This window comes from Hyperoodon ampullatus, assembly GCF_949752795.1.
Source record: "Hyperoodon ampullatus genome assembly, chromosome: 1".
NCBI classification, from domain to species: Eukaryota; Metazoa; Chordata; class Mammalia; order Artiodactyla; family Ziphiidae; genus Hyperoodon; species Hyperoodon ampullatus.
In genome coordinates this window covers 155,004,233-155,020,880 of record NC_136914.1, presented here as the reverse complement: position 1 = coordinate 155,020,880, position 16,648 = coordinate 155,004,233, and the positions used below count along the sequence as shown (strand labels likewise).

The 16,648-nt window shown below is 38.4% G+C and overlaps 1 protein-coding gene across 2 annotated transcripts in view; it reads left to right on the top strand.

The window, feature by feature from the left end:
• MCUB (mitochondrial calcium uniporter dominant negative subunit beta) overlaps positions 1-16,648 on the top strand; it is a gene marked incomplete at its 5' end in the record, with an annotated part of 90,343 nt that overhangs the window by 52,039 nt on the left and 21,656 nt on the right. The window lies entirely within an intron of this gene.

The following is a 16,648-nucleotide window of genomic DNA, read 5'->3' as shown; positions in this document are numbered from 1 at the left end:
TGAAGTCTTTTGTTTTGCATTTATTTGAATAGAACATAATATTTTACAAGAAATTTTTAAAAGAAACTGTAACTCTGTCATTAAATACACCTGCAGTGGAATAGATTGAAAGCATCTTGTGTGTTGGTTTGCAGGACTTGAGTGGAGTTGCCAGCAGTGCTACCCCATGGGGCCCTCAGCCTTCTATCATTTCAGACACCCATCAAAGCCAGGAAGACGACTTGATTAGCTCCATCTGGCTAGACCTCTCAAGTCTTGATTCTCTTCCTTTGAGAGAATTCTTGACAATAATTAGCCTAGATAAGGAGCAAAAAATCTGTAAATGTTCTTATCTGAAAGGCACCTCCCATGTAAAGTTTTTCTTCCTAAATGATTTCTTTCTCTGGGGCTCTATTATACTTTATTTGTTCTCTCCATTACTATACTTACTCTCATTATTCCTGTACTAAATCTGTTACTGTAAAGACTTATCACAAAGGAGAATTTAAATCTCAGTTCAGGAGTCCAGTTTAGATTTAGCTGAGAATCTTGAACAATAACATGCATATAGGAAGTGCATTGTGCATAAATTAAATGCATTTTCACAGAGTGAACATACCTCTGCTATTAAAACTGGATCAAGAAACAGAATATTACCAGCACCCTAGAAGCCCCCTTACACTCCCTTTTAGTCACTGCATAAACCCTGAGTTATAACCACCATCCTGCCTTCTAACACCATAGATTATTTTTCCCTGTTTTTGAAATTTATATAAACGGAATCTTAGAGCATATACTCTTTTGTACCATTTTGCTTAGAATATTTGTGAGATTCATCCATGTTGTTGCATTGCTATAATATTCCATCTGATGAATATACCTTCATTTATTCATTTTACTGATGATGGAGATTTCTGTAGTTTCCAGTGTTTGCTTATTATAGAGAGTGCTTCTATGAATGTTCTTATGTTTGTCTTTTGAGCACATATGCGATTATTTCTCTTGGTTTATATCTAGGAGTGGAATTGCTGGGTCATTAGGTATGTATGTATTTGGGGATACTGCCAGTTTTCAAAGTTGTAGTTTACACACTCACCAGCAGTGTTTGAGAATTCCAGTTTGAACACAGATTTAGCCTCAGTCAGATTGCTGGCATGGGAATCTGATCGGCCCAACTTGGAGCAGATGCCTATTCAGTTGTGATGAAGGGACTGGGGCTCACATATTACAGACCTGGTTTTGGGCATCCTATCATTGCTACACTCTAGGTAGAATGAGAGGCAGTTTTTAGAAAATGGGAGATTGTATGAGCTAGGTAGATATCCTAAAAGATTTCATCATGTATACAAATTAAATTCATGAAGAGAGGCTCTGAATTTGGGATACATATAGCTTTGAGTCATCAGGAAAATATTGTAGTTGAAGCCATGTGACTAGGCGAGACTCCCCAAAGATAATTCATAGAGTGAGGTGAGAGAGGGTAGCATATAGTGGAACTCTGGGAAGCGCCAGCATTTAAAGGATGACAAGACAAAGACGCTCTAAAGGAGGCTGACTGAGAGGATGTGACCAGAGATCCAAGGGAACATGGTATCACGGAAGCCAAAAAAGAGAATGTTTCAAGGAGTGATCAAGAGTGACGATTGCTTCTGTGAAGTCAGTGACTAAGGAGTTTTCATTTGCTTCAGAGACAAGGAGAGCAGTAGACTTCTGTAATAATTTCAGTGGAACGATGAAACAAAAGCCAGGTTGCAGTAGGTAGAGAATGAGTGAAAGCTGAAGAAGTAAGACAGCAAATGTGACCAACCCTTTCGAGTCACTCAGCTAAGAAGGGAAAAGGCGAATGGAGATGGAGGGAAGACAGTCAGAAGGTAGGAGAGGCTTGAGCAGGCTTATCTGCTGATGATCTAATTGGGAAAATATTCAGAAAAGTGAGGTCTCTAGTTTAGCAGGAAGGGATGGAATCCCAAGCTTAGGGGAAATGTGTTAGCCTTAGGGGGACACAGAAAGACTTCATCCCTGTCACACTAAGAAGGCAGGGAAGGATGGCTGGATTGGTGCAGAAGTTTGAAAGAGTTTGGTCACTCAGCACATAGCAGATACTCAGTAAATATTTGTTGAATTAACTGTTGACTGGAAGACTCTATACTTTCAGATATTATATACTGAGGTTTCATTTATCAGTTTCCTAAACATCCAGATCTCTGGTGCAAAGAGGTCTGCTGCACAGCTTCTGTCACTCAGGGGAGCAGTCACTTCCATGTCCCCCACAGCAGAGTGTGTAATAGACTGGAATTCTGTGCTTGCTAAAGAAATCCTGATATGTTCCCTTTATATAGCGCCTGTTTGTTTCCCATTATGGAACTATCACTTTTGTCATAGAGAGATCTTCAAGTACTTTTGCAATATATGAAGTTGTGACTATAAACAAATATGTGTGTATATGTATTCATTCTAATATGTATATAAATATATACATATTACATATATACTCTATAAATATACATAAATCTATAATATAAGTATATACATATTAGACCATATGTATCTAAATAAATCTTTTTAGTTTGGGAAAATAGAGAATGATTACATTGACTTGGTAAAATACTATGGCTCATTTCTGGAATTGTTTATAGACCTCGAGCCATGTTATTTTGAATATCTTTAAAGGTGATAAGAGCTCACCATTGATAGTTTCGAACAGCCAAATGTTAGGAACCAAGTCTGTTGCTTTTTCTTATCCAGTTTCCAGCTTCTGTCTTAAATATTTTTAAAGTAAATTACAGGATCTACTGATATCTATGGGATACAATTGAGCAATCCCTGAAAAGAAGCAATAATAACAGAATTTACACTTGTGGATATGGAAAGGGCAAATCGTAGCACTGCATTATTGTTGAAAGCCTCATACTGAGACTAGTGTCACATGGAGTGCTTTTGTAGTAGAGTAATTAAAGTCCTTCTAAAAATGCTTATATTTGGAAGCACTCTGATTTTGTTTTTCTGTATCGGTGTATCACTGTTGCCTTTCAGCTAAGAAATTTAAATATAAACTGCTACTCCCTGATTTATATTCATTATGCAAATTAGGCTAGTTCCTGCTGTTGTCCATTATACATCAGTATCTCTTCTTCACCCCACGTCAAAAAGTTGTTTCCTTTTATCATAAATGGGTGTTGAATTTTGTCAAAAGCTTTTTCTGCATCTATTGCGATGATCATATGGTTTTTATCCTTCAGTTTGTTAATAGGGTGTATCACATTGATTGATTTGCATATTGGAGAATCAACACTGTGACAATGACTATACTACCCAAAGCAATCTACAGATTCAATGCAATCCCTATCAAACGACCAATGGCATTTTTCATAGAACTAGAACAAAAAAATTCACAATTTGTATGGAAACAAAAAAGACCCCAAATAGCCAGAGCAATCTTGAGAAAGAAAAAAAAAACTTCAGACTGTGCTACAAAGCTACAGTATTCGAGACAGTATGGTACTGGCACAAAAACAAAAATATAGATCAATGGAACAGGATAGAAAGCCCAGAGATAAACCCATACAATATGGTCACCTTATCTTTGATAAAGGAAGCAAGAATATACAATGGAGAAAAGGCAGCCTCTTCAATAAGTGGTGCTGGGAAAACTGGACAGCTACATGTAAAAGAATGAAATTAGAACACTCCCTAACACCATACACAAAAATAAACTCAAAATGGGGCTTCCCTGGTGGCGCAGTGGTTGAGAGTCCACCTGCCAGTGCAGGGGACACGGGTTCGTGCCCCGGTCCGGGAAGATCCCACATGCCGCGGAGCGGTTAGGCCCGTGAGCCATGGCCGCTGAGCCTGCGCATCTGGAGCCTGTGCTCCGCAACAGGAGAGGCCACAACAGTGAAAGGCCCGCATGCCGCAAAAAAAACAAAAACAACAAAAACAAACTCAAAATGGATTAAAGACCTAAATTTAAGGCCAGACACTATAAAACTCTTAGAGGAAAACATAGGCAGAACACTCTATGACATACATCACGGAAAGATCCTTTTTGACCCACCTCCTAGAGAAATGCAAATAAAAACAAAAATAAACAAGTGAGACCTAATGAAACTTACTTTTTTTTTTTTTTTTTTTTGTCTACCAGACTTCTTCCCTTTGCAGTTACTGTTTTTCCTTTGGTATTAATGCTTTTGTGTGGAGGCATATTAAAACTTTGTAAACATCTTGTTCCTTATCAAACTTTAAATTCATTTATTTACTTAATTATATCAGAATGGGCTCATGGTTTCCTATTTTCTTCAATGGATTATAATCTGTTACTATCAGTATTTGTTTTAATGCCCAAATCGTTCCAGATTTGATCATTGAGACTCCCTTCAAGCTGACTGGTGTGTCCTTTTGCTATGTCTCCCATCATTCATTGAGCACTTCCTTGCTTTCCAAGCTCATCTTGTCCTTTCCGTGCCCCAGCCCTGGAATTAGCCATTTCTTCAAGGAGCTCTGGTTCCCTTTGGATAAGAATTGTATTTAGAAGCCAAGAACTGGATGCCACATATGCTCATTATTGGGAGTGTTACTGTTCACAGTCCCCTTCAAAATTTTTTTTATATATTTTTATTTATATAAAAATATAAATATATAAAATTTAAATCTTTTTCATTTATATACACATGTGCATTCAGTCTTTTTTGAAGTACTATATTTATTTTGTTGGGTTTATTTATTTATATTTTTACGTATTAAAAACCATGAATTCATACCAATACTTCCAATTTCATTCCAGTACTACAGGGTTCATTCCAGTTTTCTCACTTTCTATAGTGTAGCTCCCTTCTTTGACAGAATAAATCTGGCTTCCATTATTCTTGATATTTTTGCTTATTTGGTTAAGTTTTCCAGTATGTGACAGCCTCTCATCTCTGCCACTAGTCCTTTCCTGCATAGATGCCTTCCACACCCAATTTGGGCTCCAACACCTGGTTCTGAGCCTACGTTCCATGTGGATGCCCTCTTCACTCCCATTCAGGTTCTGCTACCCCCCCACTAATCCCCCTTACACTATGTGGACAGCCTCCTTGCCATGCTTAAGTTCCAACACACCCCTGCCAGCTGCCCCTCTGCGTGGACACCCTCTAGCCACGCTTGGATTCAGACTCCCCACTTCGGGCCACTCCTCTCCCCATGAGGACCCTTCTCAGAATGAATCTTTAAATTAAATAGAGTGAATCCCAAGCAGGAAAATGAAATTAGATCTGTACCTGACACACTTTCGGGAAACTGTAGAACCCCAGAAGTAGAAAGATGGAAGAAAATCTTTCAGAAAGTCTTAAATTTGCAGAAGATGTGATAATAGAGGGCAGAAGGCAAAGGAATATCTTCAAAGTTCTGAGGGGAAGTAACAACTTGGAATTTTATATCCAGTAAACTGTTATTTTCAACAGCATTAAGTTTAAGAGATTATAAGATTCTTACTGAAAGTTCTTCTCAGGAAGCATGAAATTGAACACATCAACAAACAGGATGTAAGAAGAAATGGAGAGCAAAATAGTTGGAAAACTTACAGATGAATCTAAGAAACAATCACTATATAAAACAACAAGAGATGCTAATTTGGGTGTTCTAAAAAAGTAAGGTCAAAATAATTCATTCTTAATTGTGATTGATACTGTCTAAGATCCTGTTGTTGTTCAGCCGTAGGGTAGAGAAATTAACTTTACACACTAAGCCAAGTAAGAATGTCTCAGAATATAAAGGGCAAACACTAAAAGGATAGAAGAAAAAAACAAAACCCATATACTTCCAAGCCAATAAAGAGAGATAAAGGAGTCTAAAGAAACAGTTAAATTATTAGGAGATAAGAAAGAAGAAGGAAGCAAAAGAAAATCAGGGTAAACAGAAAGCACAAAATAAGGTGACAGATATCCAAATTTATCTGAACTAACAATAAATGTAAACAGATTAAACTCAATAGGAAAAGGACAGAAATTGAATTTATAACATAGACTGAGGGTTTACTACTCATACATAGGCTCTCAGTGAAAGCACTAATCAAAGCTCTAGTGAGCAAAATTTAACATGGAAGGAATAAGAATGCAGAAGAAATGTTGAACAAGGAAATGGGTGAAATACAAGCATAAAAAAGGAATGAAACTCAGTCATTTTAAACCATATTTTATGTGCCACCTACAGTGGAGTTCTGTGGAATGTTTGAAGCAAGCAGATAAACTCCTTGGTTACATAATTGTTTTGTTTTGAAGCTTATCCTTGGGTTCATTAGTTTTCCACCCTGTGGTGCATCATGATTTTTTGTAAAACCTCACACTGAGCTTCAAGCTTTCATGATTTCTTTTTGCTTCTCTGGACAAAAACAAAACTCAAACTCCTATATAGCAACTCTCTTTTGATGTTCTCTTCTGACTTGTCTCTAGATTTATATTTTAAATCTGCCCAACAAAAATTGCATTTTGTAGCACACACTAGGCAGTTGTCTTAATTAATACTCCAGTCTCTTTCAGGTACTACATGAATCATCACTGTTAAAATAATGTTTTCTTTTTGATCTGAGCAGACCGAGAAGAGTAGTTAATATGCAGCATGATTGAAACAAAAGAAACAGGAATAACAGCATATAGCACTTGGCTAGCAACCAATAGTAACTTTCACTTACTGACTGTAGATTTTCAGCCAGGCCACATTTATATCCCTCTAACCATTTGGCATTTAAGCCAGTGATCCTTCGTTTTCTGGACTGACCTCAGCAGGACCCCTGAAATTACATTCGTGTGTGTGTGTGTGTGTGTGTGTGTATGTATATGTATATGTATATGTATCCCTCCCTCCCTCCCTCCCTCCTTCTTTCCTCCTTTCTTCGTTCAACAAAGATGCTTTTGAGAGCAAAATTCTAAAGAAGGATTACAACCCAGAGAGAAGATACTAGACTAATTTGCTTGTCCTACTCTAGTCTGTTACAAAACGTATTGAAATAGTAGGGTATACTGGCTGAAAAATAAATTATTTACAATTAATAAATTGGTTTCAACATCATTGCATGGATGCAGTTTCTTAAGATTTGTTTGTAATAGAAGTACCTAGTATTTTATCCTTCTGGTTCAGATCGCTTGTACCTGGAAGCCTTCTTTGCATGGGTTTCAACAGTGTGGAGCTGGTTTTAACAGGTGTTTCTATCTTCCCAGGATCCCTTCTTTACTCTTCATCTGGAAATAGAGCCCATTGCTCCCCACAGGTGTGGGCACAGCGTGTGATAACCTGAACCAGGATCCCTTTTCCCACAGGGTGACAGTACAGCGAAGCAGTTTAAAGAGTCGGGGCTCCTAACAGCTTGACAGTGTGCTCACTTATTAGCTATGTGACTTTAGACAGAGTACTTAATCTCCCTGTGTTCAGTATTCTGATAATTGAAATATGGGAAATAACCTGCACACAAATGTTTATAGAAGCTTTATTCATAATTGCCAAATTCATAATTGGAAGCATTCAAGTTAAGTTAGTCAATAGATAAATTGTGGTACATCCAGACAAAGGAATATTAAAGCACTAAAAAGAAATGAGCAATATAGACAATAATGTGTTATAATCATTGAACTTGCTAGGAGACTAGATCTTAATTATTCCCACCACAAAAAAGAAATGATACTTATGTGATGTGATAGAGATGCTAACTATCGCTACAGTGGCAATCATATTACAATGTATAAATGCGTCAAATCAACATGCTGTACACTTAAATTTACAGAATGTTGTATGCCAAATATATTTAAATAAAAAATTATAAAGAACAAATAAATGAGCCATCAAGCTTTGAAAGGACATGGAACAATCTTAAATGCGTATTACTAAGTGAAAGCCAATCTGAAAAGGCTACATGCTGTATGATTCCAGCTACGTGACATTCTCGAAAACTATGGAGACAGTAAAGGGATCGGTGGTGGCCAGGGGTTAGAGAGGAGAGAGGGATGAGATGAATAGGCAGAGCAGAGGATTTTTAGGGCAGTGAAGCTACTCCCTGTGATACTACGATGGTGGATGTGTCAAAACCCATAGAATGTACAACACCAAGAGTGAACCCTAATATAAACTATGAACTTTGAGTGATAAAGGTGTTCAGTGTAGGTTCATGGATTGTAACAGATGTACCACTCTGGTGCTGGATGAAAGGCCAGGAGTATATGAGAACTCTGTACTCTCTGCTCAATTTTACTGTTCTAAAGCTGAGCTAAAAAAAAGGGTGGGGGGGAGAGGCATGCTGGATTAGCCCCACAGGCTCTCGTTTACCAACTCCAGTTCTCCAGTGACTTCCTATTATATCAATGTTCAGTTAAGTGATAAGTGAGCAATAAATACATTTGAATGGAAAAAAGATGGGAAGTAATAGTATGTAGCTCATGCGGTTTCTATAAAGATTAAACAAGACACTGCATGTAAAACATTTAGTTATACAAAATGGGGGAGAAGAGCATCCTAAACACAGAACAGCGTGTTATGCCCCTGAGGTTTGAGAAACTTGTCATGTTCTAGGAATCGAGGGATGACAGTAGGATCAGAGTAAGGAAAGCCAGGAAGAAGGGGGGAATGAGATGAGATTGACAAGACAAGCAGTGTCTAGGTCATGTAGCATCTCATTGGCTGTGATAAGCTTTTATTCTGTTGAAGTGTGAATCCATTGAATAATTTTAAGCAGAGGAATGTGGTGATACTATTTACATCTTAAGAAGATCACTTTTGATGCGTTGAGGAGGGTAGCATGGAGGAGAGCAAGGGTAGAAGCAAATAAACAAGTTTGGAAACTGCTGCAGTAGATAATGGTGGCCTGGACTGGAGCATTAACAATAAAAATGGAGAGAAATGGATGAACTATGTAGGTAGAATGGATGGGTGGATGGAATTGATGGACTCAAGAATGACTCCTGGCTTTGACTCCTGGCTTCAACAGCCAGGGAGGTGATGGGTCAGTTATTACAGGGAAAGATGAACCAGAGGAAGGGGTTTCAGGGGGAAATCAAGAGTTTTGTTCTGGATAAATTCACTTTCAGATGTATGTGATTATGTGAGGGGAGGTGTTAGTCAAGTATTGGATGTCCTAGTCTGGACCTCAGGAGGGGTCTGGCTACGTGGTTGAGGGGCTGGAGATAGAAGCCTGTTGGTAGTATGTTGGTTTTTTTTTTTTAATTGAGGTATAGTTGTACAATATTATGTAAGTTTCAGGTGTACAACATAGTGATTCAAAATTTTTAAAGGTTATACTCTGGTTATAGTTATTATCAAATATTGGCTATATTTCCTGTGCTGTACAACACATCTTTGTAACTTATTTATTTTATACATAATAGTTTGTACGTCTTAAGATAGGTTGTTACCCCTGTCTTGCCTGCCCCACCCCCGTTGGTAGTTTGTTTGACTGAATGGGAACCTTAAACTTGTACGGTGCTGTAAGTCTCAATAAAACTGGAAGAAAAACAGTTTTTTAAAGAGTGAATGGGAGTTGAAGATGAACCAGCGTAGACAAAATGAAAAGTTTGGCCAAGGAGAACATACAAATGGGCCAGAAGCTGGAGGGATATGTGGTTATTAGAAGGTTTGGAACTTTTTAAAGATGAGAGATATTATAGCATATTTGCTGATTGTATTGAACCTGTAGAGTGTGAGAGGCAGTGATTAAGAGGGAGTTAGGATTCTGAGAAAGCTTTGCCAGGTATAAGATGGAGAACACCTGAGGAGAGATTGACCTTTGAAAATGAAGGTCACTTGACTGCAGTAGGAGGGAAGGAAGCAATGGTGGGAACAGATGGGAGTTCTGTAGGTTTTATGGTGGGAAAATGAGAGCACTAAGTGTAAGAGTTGGCCACACAGGGTGGGTACACTGGGCAGGGCTTTCCAGGCAGGGATGGGAATAAGTGTGAAGGCAAGGAAGCATGAACAGTGTGCCATATTCGAGAAACGGCAATACGCTCTGCATATCTGAAATAGAGGGTTGGGAGGGGGCCAGTGCTGGTCATGATAAGGGGAGGCGGGATAAGCGGACAAGAATCGGTTTGTGGAAAGCTTTCTTTGGAGTTGTTTCCCTTTGCAGTAGAGAACAAATAGAGGTTTTTAAATCTAGAAATAGTTTGACTTTATGTAATTTTAGAAAATTGGAGTAGATCTTAATCTGGAACGGATTGGTGGGAGAGGCCAGTTAGGAAGCTGTTACAGTGATCTGGGTGAGATGATGAGGATCTGAACTAGGGCAGGGAGGTGGGGACAGACGGGAGAGGATGGGTTTGAGAGCACTGATCCAAAAAAAGAAAAAAAAATTGATTACGGTGTAAAAAAGCATGTTAGTTTTAAAATCTATTTATAAATGCAGCTTTTTAGAAACAAATGATTATGGAAACAAAAGAGCTCTTTGTGTTTGGTTGTACACACCTGGAAAATTCCTTAGGTTTCTGTGTACAGGTGAATTCAAATGTTCATAAAAAAAAAAAAAAAAAAAAAAGAAGTAGAACCAGTAGGCCTTAGTGACAGTTCAGTTGTAGCTACTGGTCTACCAGCTATTTTATGGAATATTAGTTGCTTAGGATAACTCTCTAGTTATCTACGCCTCTAGTCTAATGACTAGTAATTAGTGGTGTGAGTCCCTGAAGGAGAAGATCAGGCCCATGGAGAAACAACAAAGAGCTTTGTTCAGGAGGTACTGAGCTTGAGGTACCTGTGGGCTGTCCCAGTGAAGATGTCTGGTAAGCCTGTCTGAGGATGAGCCTGTTCTATTCTTTTCCCTTTTCTACCACTGTAGAAACTGTACTTTGAATGGTTTCCTTTAAGTGTTTAGTATACACATACTCAATTATAACTTTCCTAACAAAGTCTTAGGTTTCTCACCATCTTTGCCCTCCTCTGAACGTGACGAGGGTCTTCACATGTTCTAAGAATCCACTGAATATAGCATGCCACATCTTGTTTAGCTTTCCACTCATTTTAACACAAAAAAATGGTTTAAAATTTCTTACAATAAGTAGTTTATTTACCAACATATTTTACAGCTTTGGCTTTGTATTAGTTTCCTAGGGCTTCCATAGCAAGAGTTCCTCAGATTCAGTAGCTTAAACAACAGATTTATTTTCTCACAATTCTGGAAGCCAGAAGTCCGAGGTAAAGGTGTTGGCAGGGTTGGTTTCTTCTGAGGCCTCTCTCCTTGGCTTGTGGACGGCTGCCTTCTCATTGTGTCCTCACAGGGTTTTCCTCTGTGTGCTCACATGTCTGTGTCCAAATCTCCTCTTTTTATAAGGACAACAGTCACATTGGATTAGGGCCCACACTCATGACCTCATTTTAACTTAATTACCTCCTTAAAATACAGTCACATTCTGAGGTCTTGGGGATTAGGACTCCAGCATATGAATTTGGTGGGGAGTTGGGGACACAACTCAGCCTGTAACTGTGTTCTCCTGCATCTGGGTTTAGTTCCCTTATCTCTAGGAGGTTCCTTAGCAAAGATGTGTGGGAAAGAAGCTATGATCTCTGTACATCTGAAAATCTCTTCATTTCCTTCAACCTTAAGTAATGTTCCTAAATATAATGTTTTAGGTTGATAGTTATTTTCCCTTAGCACCTTGAAGATATTCATACATTCATTTACCATGTATTTATTGAGCCCCTATAGTATGTCCAGTACTATACTATTCCAGGTGCTGGAACTACAGTAGTCAGCCAGAGAGTATGCTCTCTAGGGGGACAAAATGAAATAGCATTTGTACAGTTATATGAAGATAAGTTTTCATTTCTCTTGGGTAAACAGCTAGGAGTGGTATTGCTGTGTCACATGGAAGTGTGTGTTTAACTTTATAAGAAACTGCTAAAGGTTTTCCAGAATGGTTGTACCATTTTACATTCTTGCCAGCAGTATGAGATTGATTGCTTTTTAAAGGTATAAAGTTTCTGTATCTTTCTGTGTTGTACCTGGGTGAAATATTGTCTAATTCACTAGTTTTCTTTTCTATTGACTTTATCTAGTCTAGAATTTATTTAGTTCATTAAAGCTGGGTTTTTTACATGTATATAGATTTTCTCCATTTTTGCCTTAGAAATCCCTAATTAGTTGATCCAAGTTACTAATTTTTGTTTTATATCTACCAGTTTAGTATCATAATTTTTTATTGATTTTCTGGAGGCTAATTCTCCTTTTTATCTCTTTGAAGACTCTAAATATAATTTGTGTTAAAGTCAGTTTTGGATGACTCTCTTATTTTTATTTTCCCTAAGTGGAATTAAGGGAAATCGTCTAAATAAATTTGTTGGTTCCTTCTTAGCATTTAATGTCTCATATAGTAAAATTCTGGATTACAGACTCTAAGTAGGAGTTTATTTTTCATTCTGTACTCACTCCTTTCTGGCTAGTAACTTTATATTGCCTCCAACCGGGCTTTTGTGGCCAGAGTTCAGAATTGGTTCTTAAAGTGCCACCTTAAGGTCCCTGTCCGGGGAGGTTGCTGTGATATTGGTGATATCACAGATCAAGTCATGAGATCACTGGAAAGCTTGGCTTGATCTTGCCATGGGCTACTTTAGTCTGTCCTACCCAAAAAGAGTCAAACTCTTAGTTACTTCTTCTGTTCTGGACTATTAATAGATAATTTTTGGGAAAAGGTAAAAATACGACTCTCATACAGTTATAAGAATGAACATTCATTAAAGAAGTTATTTTACTCTTATGATATGAAGGAAACCAGGCAGTTATAATATCCAGTTAAAAGGAAAAATCAAAACAGCACAAATTTATATGGAGAAAAGAATGTTAAGATGAATGCAGATAGAGATAAAACCAGTGTTTGGGTTAGTGTGGGGTGTCAATTACTGCCAGATTGGACAAAGGTGACATACCTGTCAATTACCTACAGCTCACAAGTAGTTCCAAAATGGCTTCAAACCAGTGAACAGGACTAGAACATGATAACTTGAAAAAGTGTGCTGTGCACTATGTACAACAGTCCAAGACATGGAGACAACCTGAGTGTCCATCGACAGAGGAGTGGATAAAGATGTGGTACATATATACAGTGGAATATTACTCAGACATTTCTCCAAAGAAGACATACAGATGGCCAAGAGGCACATGAAAAGATGCTTAACATCACTAGTTATTAGAGAAATGCAAGTCAAAACTACAGTGAGATATCACCTCACACCAGTCAGAATGGCCATCATCAAAAAAGCTGCAAACAGTAAATGCTGGAGAGGGCATGGAGAAAAGGGAACCCTCCTACACTGTTGTAATGTAAATTGGTACAGCCACTATGGAGAACAGTATGGAGGTTCCTTAAAAAACTAAAAATAGAGCCAGCATATGATCCAGCAATCCCAGTCTTGGGTATACGTCCGGAGGAAAGCATGATTCGGAAGGATACATGCACTCCAATGTTCATCGCCACTGTTTACAACAGCCAAGACATGGAAGCAACCTGAATGTCCACTGACAGATGAGTAGGTACATATATACAATGAAATATTACTCAGCCATTAAAAAGAATGAAATAATGCCATTTGCAGCAAAATGGATGGACCTGGAGATTATCATACTAAGTGAAGTAAGTCAGAGAAAGACAAATATCACAAGATATCGCTTATATGTGGAATCTAATAAAGAAAAGATACAAATGAACTTATCTACAAAACAGAAACAGACTCACAGACTTAGAGAATGAATTATCAAATCTATCATTACCAGGGGAAGGGGTGAGGAAGGGATAGATGGAGAGTTTGGGATTGACATGTACACACTGCTGTATTTAAAACAAAATGCCTTTCCTGAAAAGAAGAAAGTCTACAAATAACAAATGCTGGAGAGGGTGTGGAGAAAAGGGAGCCCTCCTACACTGGTGGTGGGAATGTAAGTTGGTAAAGCCACTGTGGAGAACAGTATGGAGGTTCCTCAGAAAACTAAAAATAGAATTAACATATGATCCAGCAATCCCACTCCTGGGCATATATCCAGATGAAATTATAACTCAAAAAGATACATGCACCCCTATGTTCATAGCAGCACTATTTACAATAGCCAAGACATGGAAACAACCTAAATGTCCATCAACAGATGAATGGATAAAGAAGATGTGGTACATATGCACAGTGGAATACTACTCAGCCATAAAAAATGAAATAATGCCGTTTGCAGAAACAATGGATTATCATAGAGATTATCATACTAAGTGAAGTAAGTCAGAAAGAGAAAGACAAATACCGTATGATATCACTTATATGTAGAATGAACCTATCTGTGAAATAGAAACAGAATCCGGACATAGAGAATAGATTGGTGGTTGCCAAGGGGGAGGGGGTTGGGGGAGGGAGGGAGTGGGAGTTTGGGGTTAGCAGATGTGAGGTATTATATATAGAATGGATAAACAACAGGGTCCTACTGTATAGCATAGAGAACTATATTCAATATCCTATGATAAACCATAATAGAAAATAATTTTTAATAAAGGAATGTATATATATATATATGTATAACTGGATCGCTTTGCTGTACAGCAGAAATTAAAACAACATTGTAAATCAACTAGACTTCAATTTAAAAAGTTGATTAAAAAAAGAAAGATAAATAAATAAAAACATTGCCACCCCCCAACTCCAACCCAAAGAAAGTGTGCTGTAAACAGTACATCATTTTCCATTGAGACACTTTCCCTGCAGGACCCAGAACCTTAGCAGACTCTCTACTTGCTTGAGCCTTGCTTATCACATTGTTTCTGTCTTGGTTTTGGTACAGGGAGATAGATACATATGTTGTTGCTGAGCATGGAGCAGAGTTGTCACTTAAGTGTTAACTTACACATCTTGAATGTTAATTACATCTTTGTTTTGTTAATAATAATAAAGATATATACTATAAAATACGACATAGCTCTAGAAGCAATCGGATCTTGTTAAGTGGCCCCAACACGTGATCATTATACATCTCCTTTCTGCCTCCCTATTACTTTGAAGCTCAAACAGATCTCGTATTAATGACATTTTCCTTCTTTTAACTATAGTCCTGGCTTCTTTTTCTTTCCTTTCCCTTTCCCTTTCCTTTCTGCCAAACTCGTCCCCTTCTTTTTCTCACAACCCGTTTCTTCCCGAACCATCTGCCTGTCAAAGATCATGGCAGCTGGTATGTCTTGAAGCTGGGATTCCAGCTTGGTTCTGATGGCAAAGCCTGTGCCCTTTGCACCCGACCATCATGACCCTGCAGGAAGACTTAGGAAATGGCCTTTGAGCTGGGCCTGGAGGGAATGACAAGGTTTGTTAGGCAGAAGTGGATAAAGAAGGCGGCACTTTAATACATCGGTGGCACACAGCTCGTCTGCCTGGGGCCTAAGCTCCTGCTGTAAGAGAACAGTAAGTGATGGAGCTGTGGAGGGGAGGTGGCCTATACTGCTCATGTGAGGTGTGTAGACCATACCTTATACTTGCTTGACGCTTTGTTTCTTTAATTTTTATATCTGCTCTGCAAGATAGATGTTGTTATCCCCACCTAACCCTTCAGAGAACAAAAGCACAGTCCTGTGACTTACCTGTGATCTCCAGCTATTAAGTGGCTAAACTGAGTTTAGAACTCTGGGGTCACTGTTCTTTCTATTTTATATAAACTGTTGAAGTCCCTGGGGTTTTAAGCAGGGTGTGAAGTGATTAGAATTGTATTTAGGAAAAAGATGTGATAAAAGAGAAGCCTGAGTCATCTTTTGACCTGATACTGAATATCATTTGAAGGCAGTAACCCTTGTCCCAGCACTAAAATTTAGAGTTCAAGATGATTCTATGCAGAAGATTAGAAATAGTGCCCTGAAGGCCTCAGAGGGTCTGCTAGAACCCAGCTACTCAAAAGGGTGACCTTCACACCTGTAACTTCAGTATAACCCTGGGGCTTATTAAAAATGCAAATTCTCATACCCCTACCTCAGACTTACTAGATCAAAAATCTAGTAAAGGTGGAGTCCAGGAAGCTGTGTTTTTAACAAGCCCTGTCTGTTTAGCAGTGGACAGTATTATAGTAGCCACGTGATTCTTAGGTATGCAAAAGTTTGAGAAAGCTTTAATATTCTTCCCTGGCCACTCTGCCTTCTTTCAGCATTTCCTGGTTGTCAAGTGGTTGCCTCTAAAATGATAATAGTAGTAGAGAAACTTCATCAGCACTTTAAATGATAAGTACTTTATGAGCAGGAATTATCATCTTTGGCATCTAGGAATTTGACTTATAAACTGTCTTTAGCATTATATAAACTCTAGCATAAAATTTAACTCAACGTGTAAAGGTGGCAGTGTATGGAAAAAAGTTTGGAAGGATACACACCAAACCACTGTTAAAGAAGAAGTTATTCATGACACTTGTTAAGGAAAGTGAGGTAGACTTTATTCAGGGGGACTGATACAGTGGGGTTTTGTAATAGGGGAGAGAGATTGGGCTCATCCCTTTCACAACTGGGAACAGTGGGGATTTATATCCAACGAGCAGAGTTGGAGGGGCAGTGGATGGGAATACTAAGAGGATGGAGTAATTCTTTGCTCACCTGACCTAGCAGGATTCTTGTTGAAGACAGACTGGGGTGATCAGATAATACCTGGGGAATGGTGGAGGATGAGGAATTTGATCAGATACTGAGGATTGGGGGGTTCTGGCTAAACTAACTCGCCAACATTC